General features: G+C 34.6%; 1 protein-coding gene across 4 annotated transcripts in view; it reads left to right on the forward strand.

The window, feature by feature from the left end:
* Positions 1-14,153, forward strand: part of LRP1B (LDL receptor related protein 1B) — a 1,941,900-nt gene that overhangs the window by 521,694 nt on the left and 1,406,053 nt on the right. The gene's annotated exons all lie outside the window — the stretch shown is intronic.

Raw genomic sequence — 14,153 nt, forward strand, 5'->3', positions numbered from 1 at the left:
CCAGGAGCCGATACCTGATAAACATGAAGTGAGAGGTTATTCACCAAACTCTAGATATCAGACGTTTGTTTACATCCTTAATTTTCAAAATATAAATAGCAGTTTCGGGCCGGGCGTGGTGGCTCACGCCTGTAATCCCAGCACTTTGGGAGGCCGAGGTGGGTGGATCACGAGGTCAAGAGATCGAGAACATCTTGGTCAACATGGTGAAACCCCGTCTCTACTAAAAATACAAAAAATTAGCCGGGCATGGTGGCGCACGCCTGTAGTCCCAGCTACTCGGGAGGCTGAGGCAGGAGAATTGCCTGAACCCAGGAGGCGGAGGTTGCAGTGAGCCGAGATCGCGCCATTGCACTCCAGCCTGGGTAACGAGAGCGAAACTCCGTCTCAAAAAAAAAAAAAAAAAAAAAAAATTAAAAAAAAATAATAATAAATAGCAGTTTCTCAGACCCAGGCAAATGTTCTTTGACAAGAACTGCAGTAGACTCTTTGCTGGCCTGGTCTCTTCAGCCATTTTCATCTACCTGGGTTTCTTCTCCTAGAATAATGAGTATTCTCTAATTAGGTCATCTTAATTGCCATACCTTTATGCCCCCAAGAAACCAATATCCAATAGTGGCTTACATACTTTTATGCAAAGAAGGTGTGCATTTCTTGGTATTCCTTGGTTGCTTTAACTTCATTCTCAAAAATGTCTGGCATATACATAATTTCTAATTACTATGGTAGGTTTCTGTTTTTCCTCATGCTGAACAATCCATCAAGCTATCTTTCATTCTTGCCACGATACTGTGATGATGATGCTCTATTAACTCTGTGTGTTTTCTGTCATAGTTCACATCCTTGCCTTAAAAAATGACATGTTTAAATGAATATATTCTCAAGAAAAAATTCCAAACAGTCCAGAATTATACAAAACAAAACATTTAAGCCTCTCTTTACTTCCTTTCCAACTCAGTCTCTTCCTAGACTAACCATTTTTAATATATTGGAATATATTTTCTCAGGTATCTTTCTGTGTATTTACATATATATATATATATATATGTATGCGTGTGGAAGAGACAGATACATTAATTTACATAACCATATGTATTGTTCTGTGATGTACGTTATTCATTTAGCCATATGCCTGATAGATGATTATATGATAATACATACATTTTTACCTTATGTTTTTTTTCTTTCTAACATTCTCAAAGTATTCTATAATACAGAGAAACCATGCATTTAGCCACTCTCCTACTGTGGGACCTTCAGTTGAGTTCACAATTTTAGCACTTAAATGGCAAAGCAGTGAGTATCCTTGTCAGCATATGTTGATATTATGTATGATGATTTCTCAAGATTAAATTTTTAGAGTTAGAATTACTGTGCCAAAAAAATTATATAATTCTAATTTTGATACATATTGCGTGTTGTCTTCCAAATAGATTTTACCAATTTACACACTAATCACCAGTTTCAGCATTTGATATATTAATAATTATTTTGCTAACCTCGAGAAAGAACATTTATCTCATTTGCATTTGCATTTTCCTTATTGTTTCTCAGGTTGAGTTCTTTTCATTTGTTTTGAAACATTTAATTTATTATGTTAAGAATTCCCTGATATTATGTTCATGCTTTTTTCTGTTGATTTGTTTGTTTTATCAATTCAATAAAACAATTTACATATTCCAGATAGTAAACCTTTTTGTATACCACTAATTGATTGGTGACTCCCAATATTAAGTAGTATATGCCTATTGCTTACTTTCATATATCTTCTTTAAATAAGTGGATGTTAAACTCCATTAGTTCAGAGTTCTTGTTATATATATATATATATATATATATATATATATATATATATATATATATATATATATATTACTGTCTCCAGTACCCAGGATAGACACAATATATAGATACTTAATACTGATTATCAGTTGAAGAGGGAGACTAAAACTGCAAAATTAAGGCAAGGGTCAGCAGGAATGTGTTTCTGGCTCAAGGCTCTAGGCCAGGAGTGACAAAGTCAGCTGTGGCTTCTCAGATCAGTTACCAATCCTGAATGTATAAAACCAGAAGATGAAAGAGGCCTCTGTATCCTGAGATGTGATCACTCATTTTTCTCTGTTCAGTCATTCACTACTGAGTTTATTATTATACACATTCATTCAACAAATGATGTGTTTATCTTGTTTATCTTCACTAACTTATTTAGCTCTTTCCATGAAAATCCTCGTGAAAAGATGGTTTAAGCCAAAATATATTCTAAGGCTTCTGTCTTGAAGTTATTCTACAAGGCTATATGCAAAAGCCAACTAAAACATTTAGACACATTTCATTTGTCAAATCACTGTGTTCCATAGTTTATTTTTAATTCAGCCTTTATTTAATAAAAATCTCTTCCACATATTTATAAGCACATGGAATTATGCAGATTTTGTGTGTAGATGTAAACATTTTTTAAGTGAACAGAGGTGTTACTTTCCTCAGGAAGAAAGGATATGTTCAGGATTCAAGCAAAATAAAGCAGCCCTGTTTTTTATATTTCTTCATTTCTCTCAGTCTCAATTAACATATTTGCTTCATTTCTGAATACTTTTATTCACTTATTTGCCAGTTACTTAGGTAGCACTCCATGTGTTCCAGATCTAGTTAAGGATATATGGTTTGTGATTTGGAAGAAAATGGTTTTCTCTAAATAATATTTTAAAAGCCTTGAGTTACTTTTTAATCAGGATTATCATGCAGGTTATGGGGAAAACTGTCTTTCACTGATTCTGTGCATACAATTCTAAAACAGCTCTTTTTATTCTCTTTCTTTTCATTTTTGCAGGGTTGAGGTGATTTGGGAATTAATGGAAGTAAGCCTTTCTCTAAAAGCTTACTTGATGTGCATTTGTGTGTGTGTGTGTGTGTGTGTGTGTGTGTGTGTGTGTATTTGAGTATAGTTCTAACTGCTTGTTATACAGTCAAATCCAATTTCAAATTTTTTTATTCCTCTTTAAAACCTTAGGGATACCCTCAAGTGTCAGTGTAATAAAATGGTCATTTTACAATCATAACCACCACCAATGTGATAATAATTAACTAATTAAATGTTTTAGAATATCTCTACTGTCAAAGAGAAATTTTATTGACAGGAAAAATCAATGGTCTAGTCAAATGTTTCTGGGTAACTCTTGTAGCTGAAATCGGTCACTAAAATCACACCACTAAAATCCTATCAATAGTTTAAAAAGGTAAATAGCCAATTTAAGAATTTCATACAAATATATAAAAATATTAGCTATGTACCTCTTTTGTATATGTTATTTGAGAACCACATTTTTATATATTGCATATATACTTTACAATATTCATAATAAATGTGAGATTAAAGCACAGTCATATTTTCTGAAATTTTATAAGAGAAGCATTGAAATATGTGGGTGGAACGATAAGTTAAGATTAAGAAGTCTTCAGTTTTAGTACCTATTGCCACAAGCTACTTTGGTAAATTAAAAGAAATGTCACTCATCTTTTCTAGACATCTGTTTTTTCATCTACTAAACAATGGACTTGAACTTGGCAATATTCTGAAATCCCTTCTAGCTGCTAAATTCCATAAAATAGTATAGTTTTTCTATTTTAAATGATTATGAAGGTTTATAGTTTTTATGGCTTTGGTTTTATGACATCTTGTTGGTCATATTTGTGATTTATTCGATGCCAAGTCCTGCTCAGGAATACAGTTCTCCAATTACAACATTATTTCTGTGGAAAGAGAACAATATGTTTTAAGATGAGCCTTTTTTGATAGAATTTATATGAGCATATTATATTAGAAATGGGGACTGCCTGTGCTTGCTAATATTTTAGTTCCTCTCAGAGCTAATTTTCCCAATGGGCTTCTTTGTTTTCTAAATACTCTTTATCCTGAGACTAAGTTAAAAAAAAAAAAAAAAAAAAAAAAGGCAGCATTGCTTTGTGGGAAATAATTACTTACGTGTAGTGATTTTAACCAAAGCCCTATAGTTAATTTCCTTGGGATTAAGATCAAAAAGCTTAAATTCTTGGTGTTCTTTTCCTCCCTTTTGGCCCACAGATGCCTAAATAGAACAGTATATAATATGAATTCTATGCTACTTTCTGCTATGTTAATTCAAGAACATTAGCACATGTGGTTAATTTTATTTTGGATTGCTTAATTTTTATAGTTTTATCATCAACAGTCCTTTAATGTAGTGTGAGTGTGCGTGTGAATATTCATAAAAATAAATGTATTTAATGGATACAGAGTTTCTGTTTGTGATCATGAAAAGTTCTGAAATGGATACTGGTGATGGCTGCACAACACCGTGAATGTCCTTAATGCTACTGAATAGTACACTTAAAAATAGTTACAATAGACAATTTTATGTATATTTTATCACAATAAAAAGTAAGCATAGAAATGCTATTAAGTATTTCTTAAGCCATATTCATAGATTCAGAGGAAAACACTTTCCTGGAAGAGAAAGAATCAGAAAATATTTCACACTGTTACTTGAGGCTTTTTCTATGCCGAATGCTAGATGTCTAACCTATCCCCAAGCAAGTCTGCTGTAATAATGATTTGAAAGTAATATCTCTGTCTCAAGGGTGTGATGACCTCTGTGGGTCTATTAATTCCATATCCATATACATGTTTATAGTTCTTTCCTTATAACTAGAATATTCACCTCTGTCATTTTGATGATATGGATGTGAATGGAATACACAATTACAGTTGCTAAAGCAAGAACCAACTAAGAGAGAGAGCTGCTGTCCCCACAGGTTTGAAAAGCTTTCCCCTTTTGAGTTATTATATATTATGCAGTTTTCCTGTGTTTACAAGAGGCTAATTATCACCTTATTCTCAGAGCTGACAAAGGCAATATCAAAGAGGGGATACAGAGAAATATCCAAAAATACTGTTCAGGTGGCAAGTTCCAAATTTGAAGATGAATGTCAATTTGATATTCGGGAAAATGTCAAAATCATAAACAGATTTGATCTTCAATAAATCCAGAACATATTTAGCAGTTAATAGCTTAGGCTATCATCCTCCCTCATTATGGCATAGAAAAATATAATAGTCCGGCCCCGGAGAATGGCTTTTATACTTATTTTTTGGTTCTTGTAGCACTTAACACAATACATTCTCTGTGTATTGTGTAAATATTTCATGATTAAGGCTAACTGGCACAATTCTAGATCACTTTGCATGATTTGATTAATTTTTATGTCATAGGTGGCCACTGATACTCTGGCTCAGTTCAGTCCTTCATTCTACCTTATACACGAACTCCATTTGGTATTACATTGAATTATAAAATGAACAAAAAAATTTAAAAATGTATTTTAAAACTTTCTCTGTTCACATACAGCTTATTTGTAGTTAGAAAGTGTGTGTTTTAAATCAGATTCAGAGGATAACTGCAAACTAAAATTTGTATTTCATGTGAAAAATAGAATAATATAGCACTGACTTTTCTCTCATCTGTCTAAATGTTTTCAGGAAATATTCAGGATGTAGAATATAATAGACTGTGTTTTGCCAGATAACACTTCACTAACAGATTAAAATGCATTCTGTTACTCTCTATCTGGCATCTATGCATTTCATTAAGAACTAAAGAAAATAATGACATAAGCCAGATGTCTGAATTGGGTGGGAAATTCAAAATATCAATTTGCTAATATTAAGTGTTTTAAGTATATGAGTCTTTATAAACATCAGGTAATAAATTATTATATGAGTTTTAAATACACATTTTAAAATGCATACAATCATGCTTGTTACCCCAGCATTTTGGGAGGCTGACAGGAGTGGATTGCTTGAGTCCAAAAGTTCGAGACCAGCCTAGGCAACATGGCAAAACCCCATCTCTACAAAAAATACAAAAGTTAGCTAACTGTGGTTATGTTTACCAGTAGTCTCACCCAGCTACTGGGGAAGCTGAAATGGGAGGATTGTTTGAGCCCAGAAGGTTGAGGCCAGTGAGCCATGATTGTTCCACTGCATTCCAGTCTGGGTGACAGAGTAAAATAAAACCATGTCTTAAAAAAAAGAAATTAAAAAATTGATAAAATTTTCTAATATTTATATTATAGCTTGATAATTATAGCTTTTATAAATGTTTACAAATTTTCAACAAATTTAGTTGAAAGATCTGATTGGCCTTTACTGGTGATTTATGAATCAGGCAGCATCCCATCAAAGATATAGAAAAGGTGCTTTCATATGCAGAGCAAAGAAGTTGGGCTTTATAGGCACAAAAGGGTTGAAGAAGTAGAAACAAGGGACAAAAAAAGCATATTGGTCATTACAAAGTAACTTTCTTTACAGGGTTAAAACAGAGGAACTTCTTCTGTTTTGTCAGCTGGCACAGGTGAACCAGGCACCTTCTGATTGATTGCTGTGTATTTCCTTTATTTTGAAAAACTGGTTCATTTTAAAGTTCATTTTGATTACATGGAACCTAACATAAGTTACTCCATTTCAGTTTGTTCGGTCTGATCTGTTAGGCCTAGTGCGAGAGCTCAGTTCCCACAGTGACCTCCTATAAATTTCATATAATATAGATAATATGAAAACTCACATATGATTTGGCTGGGTCCCCAACCAAATCTCATCTTGAACTGTGGTTCCCATAATTCCAACATGTCGTGGGAAAGACCCAGTGGTAGGTAATTGACTCATAGGGGCAGTTATCCTCGTGCTGTTCTCATGATAATGAGTGAGTTCTCACAAGATCTGATGGGTTTATAAGGGGCTTTTCCCCCTTTTGCTGGGCACTTCTCCTTCCTCCCATCATGTAAGAAGGATGTGTTTGCTTTCCCTTCTGCCATGTTTCTAAGTTTCCTGAGGCCTCCTAGCCACACAGAACTGTGAGTCAATTAAACCTCTTTCCTTTGTAAATTGCCCAGTCACAGGCAATCCTTTAGAAGCAGCATGAGAATGGGCTAATACGATAAGAGATGATTACAGTATACTAGTGAGCATCAGTGAAAAGGAGAGTACTGTAATATAATTCTTAAAGAAGAAAAAAATAAATTGTACAGGTAGAGGAAAGTGAGGCATAATTAGAAAAATATTAACTAGTTGAAGAGCATCCCAAAAGGATAATGCAATATGCACAATTGATAGTTGGGTAAAGAAAGGATGAGTGATTCAAACATGACTTAAGACATTGATTTCAACACCCCCTGTGCATGTTCTTGCAAGAAAATGTCTAAACAACTACAGATGCTCCTCTATTTAGGATGGGACTACATCTTGATAAACTCACCATAAAGCTGCAAATTTGTTAAGTCAAACCATCGAAAATCAGGGACCATCTGTCATGACTTTTTCTACTTTATTTTAGTCACAGCAAGACTCACTATAGCTTTTAAATCATATTCTATTTGATCAGCCCGAGAAAGGGGAAGGGGGAAATCTTTGCTATATGAAAATGAAAAAAAAAATTTAAAAACCTTTATGAAAGACTGAGTTGGAATGGAAATAAAAATTGGTAGTTCAAGATGTAAAGAAGTTCTGAACGTGACAGTTTAAGCCAGTTAAAGAATTCCCTGTGAGGACTTTTGTCTGGGAGTTTGATTTTATCCCTGCAGCTTTGCTTAAGAGATTTCCTGTTCCTTTATGCTAGTGACTTAGTATTGTTTTTTCCAGCCGTTTCATTCTTTTTACCTTTGCCTTGAGCACTGTAGAAATCAATATAGTAGGTACTCTCTGTTCTGTGCCCAACACCTGTAGTTTCCTGTGTGTGATGGTTTGAGATTCTGTAGATACTACTTAATCTGATAGTTGGTGTGGCCTATTTGTCCAATGTAACATTTTCCACAGCGGCAGGGAACATTAAGCTACTGCTGTGGGTGGTAGAATATTGCCTTTTGTTAGCTATAGGGGGCGAGGGACCTTGGATGAGGTTAGAACATTATTTTTATTTTTGTGGGTGCTTTTGAAGATTGTATTGATCCAACTTATGAATGCCTTGACATGGGGTGGGATTGCTCTTCTCTCATGCCTGATCTCTCAGCTTGTTAGTGACTTCACTCTTGGTGGGAACAGAGGATTTAATCAAATAGTTGGCTGGGTATCTATTGTCTGCTAGGGTCATAAGAAGAATATGGATTGTCTATAAGAAGAAAGCGGATTCTGCCATAGCCTCAGTTTGATATATTAACCTTAGATTCAGTCCTCTCAGTTTGAAGTCCCAAAATGGTTGGTTAAACAACCCCAAGTTACATTTTGAGTTAAACACTGAAAATACCAACCTCATACAATTAGTGAAAGGTGGAAAGCGTGGAGGCAGTATATTTGGAGCCTGTTTTCAGGGCCAGTATCACTCAGAATGGATATTTAAAGAAGCAACACTGCTTATATGATTTCAAATCTTTTTATTGTATTCAACATGTATTTATAAAGTATACTATGCACTAGGAATAAAGCCAGGATGGTAGATTTGTGCAGGGGTCAGGATAGAAATGACCCTTAACTCAAGAGTTTAATATTTAAGAAGACAACCAAACAACTCATTTAAAGTGTTATAAAGAACTGCAGGCGACTAATTTAGTATAGGGGGATCAGAGAAAGTTCTTTATTAAAAAGTAATGTTTGCTGGGCACAGTGGCTCACACCTGTAATGCGGCACTTTGGTAGGCCAAGGTGGGTGGATCACCTGAAGTCAGGAGTTCGAGACCAGCCTGACCAACATGAAGAAACCCCATCTCTACTAAAAATACAAAATTAGCCATGTGTGGTGACACACACCTGTAATCCCAACTATTCTGGTGGCTGAGGCAGGAGAATCACTTGAATCTGGGAGGTGGAGGTTTCAGTGAGCCGAGGTCGCTCCATTGTACTCCAGCCTAGGCAACAAGAGTGAAACTTCATCTGGGGGTTGGGGGTTGGGTGGGAAGCAATGTTTAAGTAGAGCAATATGGAGATGGTAGAACTTCAAGTAGCTTACTGTATTTTGATTTGGTGGTTTCTCACCATCTTCTTTGTACCCCTCCTTCCTTTTTCCCTTTTAGAAATGACTACTATAGCAAGTGGAGGGGTAAAAATGCATTGGGGATTTAAAATATTAGCAAACTGTAAATCTTGCTTTTCAAAAGACCCACAGGCATATTAAGAGTCATTATCATAGTAAATTTGAAAAAAAATAGCACTTAGAGATCTGGCTTAGTCTCTTATGAAGTGTGATCTTTGGACATTATGATTCTCATGTATAAATGGAGATATGCTTATCTTATAGATTGGTTGTGCAAATTAAGGCAATAATATATTTACATCCTTATGCAACACTGGTTCAGGCTGCGTGCAGTGGCTCACACCTGTAATTCTAACACATTGGAAGGCTGAGGCAGGAGGATCACTTGAGCTCAGGAGTTCAAGACCAGCCTCCAGCAAAATAATGAGACTTCATCTCTAAAAAAGTAAATAAAATTAGCTGAGTGTGGTGGCATACACCTGGAGCCTCAGCTACTTGGGAGGCTGTGATGAGAGCATTGAGTCCAGAGGTAGAGACTGCAGTGATTGTGCCACTGCACTCCAGCCTGAGTGACAGAGTGAGACCCTATTTAAAAAAAAAAAAATTAAAAACTTGTTTCTAACAGAAAATAATTACAGCTTCTGCCCTTCCCCCTCCACTCTAGGCAACCTTGCTTGAAGACTGATAGACATTTACCTTACCTTGTTCATCATGTTTACTCTTAAAACCCTGCTTCTAAAAATTTCATAAGCCACTCCCCAGAAGAATTCTGTTATAAGCATCAGCTTTTCCATCAAGAAAATTGTTTTCTTACATCCTGTCCATTGCTTACCCAACATTAAGAGAGTGAGTACAATTTGCTTTTATAATAACTGACCAATAAGGGGACAGAGATAAGCTTAGGAAAACAAGACTGCTAACAAATTTTCTGAGACCTGCCTTCTTTCTGAATCTAGTATAATGTTTATCTTAATCTCCATTGATCCATCATATCAAGCACAAAAGGAAGTTGTGCTTACCGTTTGATTTTCATCATCTATTATTACCAATGTCACAAGAAATATTAGAAAAGTAGCATTTGGTTGTTGTTGGTGTTGCTCTGTAATGTAAAGTGTGAGTGAAGATTTACAAGTACAACAAATTACAGAGTCCTAGAGTCCTACTCTCTTATCTGAGACCCTGATTACAGTTTTACCCAGCTACTTAATTGTGGATTACCTTTGAACATTCAAAATATGTCAAATCTTTCCACATAGTATTGTAATTTATTTGTTAATAGAATTTGAGAGCAGTTTTGGTTTACAGCAAAACTGAGCTTTATCTCCATTGATCCATCAAATCAATGAGTTCTTAATTCTACTTTCTGACCTCCTGACTCCCACCAGCCTTCCCTAGTATCAATATCCTGCACCAGGATGATGCATTTTTTATAATCAATGAAATTATGTTGATATAGCATAATTAACCATAATTATGAAATTTTGTTTCTTGGAAGACAGTGTTTCCATGGACCAGGGGTGGAGGAGAATGGTTTCAGGATTATTCAAATGCATTATATTTATTATTGGATTTTCATAAGGAGCATGCAGCCTAGATCCCTTACATATGCAGTTAACAAAAGGGTTTGTGCTCCTATGAGAATCTAATGCAGCAGCTGATCTGGAGGTGGAGCTCAGGCAGTAATGCTGGCTGGCCCACAGCTCATCTGCTGTGGCCCACTTCCTAATAGGTCACAGAGGAGTACTGGTCTACTGCCTGGGGGTTGGGGACCTCTACTGTACATTGCATAGATGTTGACAGATGTAAAGTGATATTATGTTCTGTGGTATCATGGTGTAGTTTCACGGCCTGAAATCCTCTGTGCTCTACCTACTTATTCCTCCCTTCCCTTTAACTCCTGGAAACCAGTGATCTTTTCACTGTCCTCATAGTTTTGCTTTTCATAGAATGTCATATAGTTGGAATCATACAGTATATAGTCTTTTCAGATTTGCTTCCCCCATTTAGTAACATGCACTTAAGTTTCTTCCATGTCTTTCAATTATTTGATACCTGCATCTTTTTAGCACTGGAAAGGATTGCAATGTCTATATATACCTTGATTTACTTATCCAGTTACCTTTGAAGGATTATTTTGATTCCTTCTACATTTTGGCAATTATAAATAAAGTTGCTATAAACATTTTTGTTCAAGCTTTTGTGTGCATATAAGTTTTCAACTATTTGTGTAGCCTTCAAGAAGCAAAAATGTTGAAGTATATGGTATGAATTTGTTTCATTTTGAAAAAATATGGCAAACTATCTTCCAAAGTGACTGTATCATTTTGCATTCTCACCAACAATGAATGAGAGCTCCTGTTGCCCCACATTCCTGTCTGCATTTAGTGTTGTCAGTGTTCTGGATTTTAGCCATTCTAATAGGTGTTTAGTGGCAACTTATTATTGTTTTAATTTGCAGTTCCCTGATGGTACATGATGTTGAACATTTTTTCATATGCTGTTTTCCATCTTCTGTCTGTTTAGATCCTTTGCCCATTTTTGAATCAAGTTGTTCATTTTCTTATTGTTGAGTTTCAAGAGTTCTTTGTATATTTTATAAATAGTCCTTTAGCAGATATTTCTTTTGTAAGTGTTTTCTTCTGGTCTGTGGCTTCTCATTCTCTTCACAGTCTGTCTTACAGAATCTGGCTGAGTGACAGGTGATGAAAGTACACAGACACAGGTATTTTGCCTGAGAGCATGGCTAGGGGACTGCAGGGCTTAGCACCACCAGTGAGAGTGCAGCCCCGATAAGCTAGAGCTGTTTTTATTTATTTAGTACAGATTTGATGACAAAGGCCTGGCACAAAAACAATTTGTGGGTAGTTAACATTGCCAGCCCCCATGTAGAGAGCAGTTCTGTGAGGGGATAATCAGAGGCTGGTTTCCTGAGACATGAGTAAACAAATTTATCTATATAAATTCCTTTAAAATTCCTTGTTATCTACCCTGTGCCCTCAAACTCAGCATAAGAGGATTTAGCTGCCTTCAGCTATTATTCTGTTTTGAAGTTTTGCAAAACCTCCCAGCCTTTCAAGAAGGTTTGCATCTTTCCTTATAATTTCTCCCACCACCCTGACTGATCTCCTGCATCTCTTGACATTGTCTTTCACAGAGCAGCAGTTTCTAATTTTAATGAAGTTTAGCGTATCAATTATTATATTCATAGTTTATATCTTTAGTGCTGTATCTCAAAAGTTATCTTCATACCTTAGGTCACCTAGATTTTCTCCTATGTTATCTTCTAGGAGTTTCATAGTTTCACATTTTACATTTAGGTCTGTGATCTATTTCAAGTTAACTTTTGTGATGTGTGTGAGGTCTGAGTCTAGATTTATATTTTAACATGTGGATTCCAATTGTTCCAGCACTAGTTGATAAAAAAACTATCTTTTCTCCATTGTATTGTCTTTGCTCCTTTGTCAAACTTCAATCCATTGTATTTATGTGGGTCTACTTCTGGGCTCTTTTATAATTTATTTTTGAATGTTTGTTTCTTTATGTGCTATCAGTTTTGTAAAGCTATGTAGTATGTGTTTAAACCTCTGTATGTCTAGAACCTCCAAATAGGGACTAAATAAAGATTTGCTGTGAAAAATCTTCTCATAAAATCAAGGAGAATAAATAATTAGTTATTCCATGTAAAATATAAACAATATAAGATTAAGTTAAATGTATTTTTTAATGTTCTTGAAAGATTCAATCTAAATATGGAATTCTCTAGATGATTTCAAACTACCTGATTATAAAACTTCCCTATGGCAGTTTTAATCTTATAGGTTCCCAATCAAGACCCAATATTCTCAAGAAAGAGTCCTGGGAAACTGTATTCTTGATAAAAATCTGAGGCAATTCATATGCTCAGTAAAGTTTATGTAACACTGATGTCTGTTAAAAGTAACTACAGAGTTTAAGTTATCTAACATCACATGTAAATGCTTAATATATTTATTTAGTTTATTCATTTAGTTATATAGCATAGGTTTACAGAGCACTAAGTCAATCACATACTATGCCTGGGAATAAAAAGGTAAAAAAGGGTATATATGCTCAAGAAGATTACATTCTTTCAGTAACAGATAAAAGGTTAAAATAAGTGGACAAAATAGAAGCACAAAGGAAAGAGTGTTTAGAAAAATTAGAAAAAAATTGTGTAGATGTTTTCATAATATCCTTAGTATGCTTTTCATCTGACTTTCTTCTGACTTTTCTTAGCGCTAATTAGAATGGATATACGATTCAACACATTTTTTAAAAATCCGTTATCTCAGGCAATTGAAATACCCTATCATTGAGTATAATATTAATTACCTCACTCAAGGTACCATTTCATGTTTGAATAATTACATATGATTTTGCTGAATCACGTTGGTATTGTATTGGTGCCTTTCTGAAGACTTCATCAGCTGAATAAATTCTGTGACTTAAAAAGTGAGAAGAAAAGACCAATGAACAACTTGATAATTTTAATTACTCTATTATAGAACAAATTTGCTACTAGGTGGGGGAGACATTATTTTTGTTTTAAATTTCAACCTTTTCATGAGTTACATTTTTAAAAAGGAGAAGGAAAAATGAATAGTATTAAAATAAAGTTTGGCTTTGAAATGGTAACTATAAATTGTAAATCTGCTGATCTGTTGGTATATTATTGGGCCTATATCAATCAATAGATAAGTACAGAGAGATACATAGATCTATAGGTCGATATATAGATAGAACTTATAAACAGGGAGATATATTGCCAACAGTATTTTTTATATTGTTGTATTATCAAAGCAATAATCTCCTAAATAGATATAAAAAGTATATATTACCTATTCCAAGCAATAATAAACCACAGTTTTATGGAAAGAATAACATCAATATTCTAGTCCTCTTTTATTCAACCAGCTGTTGATACTTTGGGATGTTACTTTACCTCTCTGGACATCACTCTCCTCATATATAAAATGTTAGCTGATTATTGACATTTGTTTTACTTTGAAGTTCTATAATATATCTACTCAGGTTGTATAATAGTATGCCCATGATTGGCCAGTAATAAAAATTTTCCTTGGATGAATAAAAAAACAACTAGTACCCTACTAGCTGCCTATAAGGGTTCTCAAATGAAGATTT

Source organism: Callithrix jacchus, chromosome 6 (genome assembly GCF_049354715.1).
Source record: "Callithrix jacchus isolate 240 chromosome 6, calJac240_pri, whole genome shotgun sequence".
Taxonomy (NCBI): domain Eukaryota; kingdom Metazoa; phylum Chordata; class Mammalia; order Primates; family Cebidae; genus Callithrix; species Callithrix jacchus.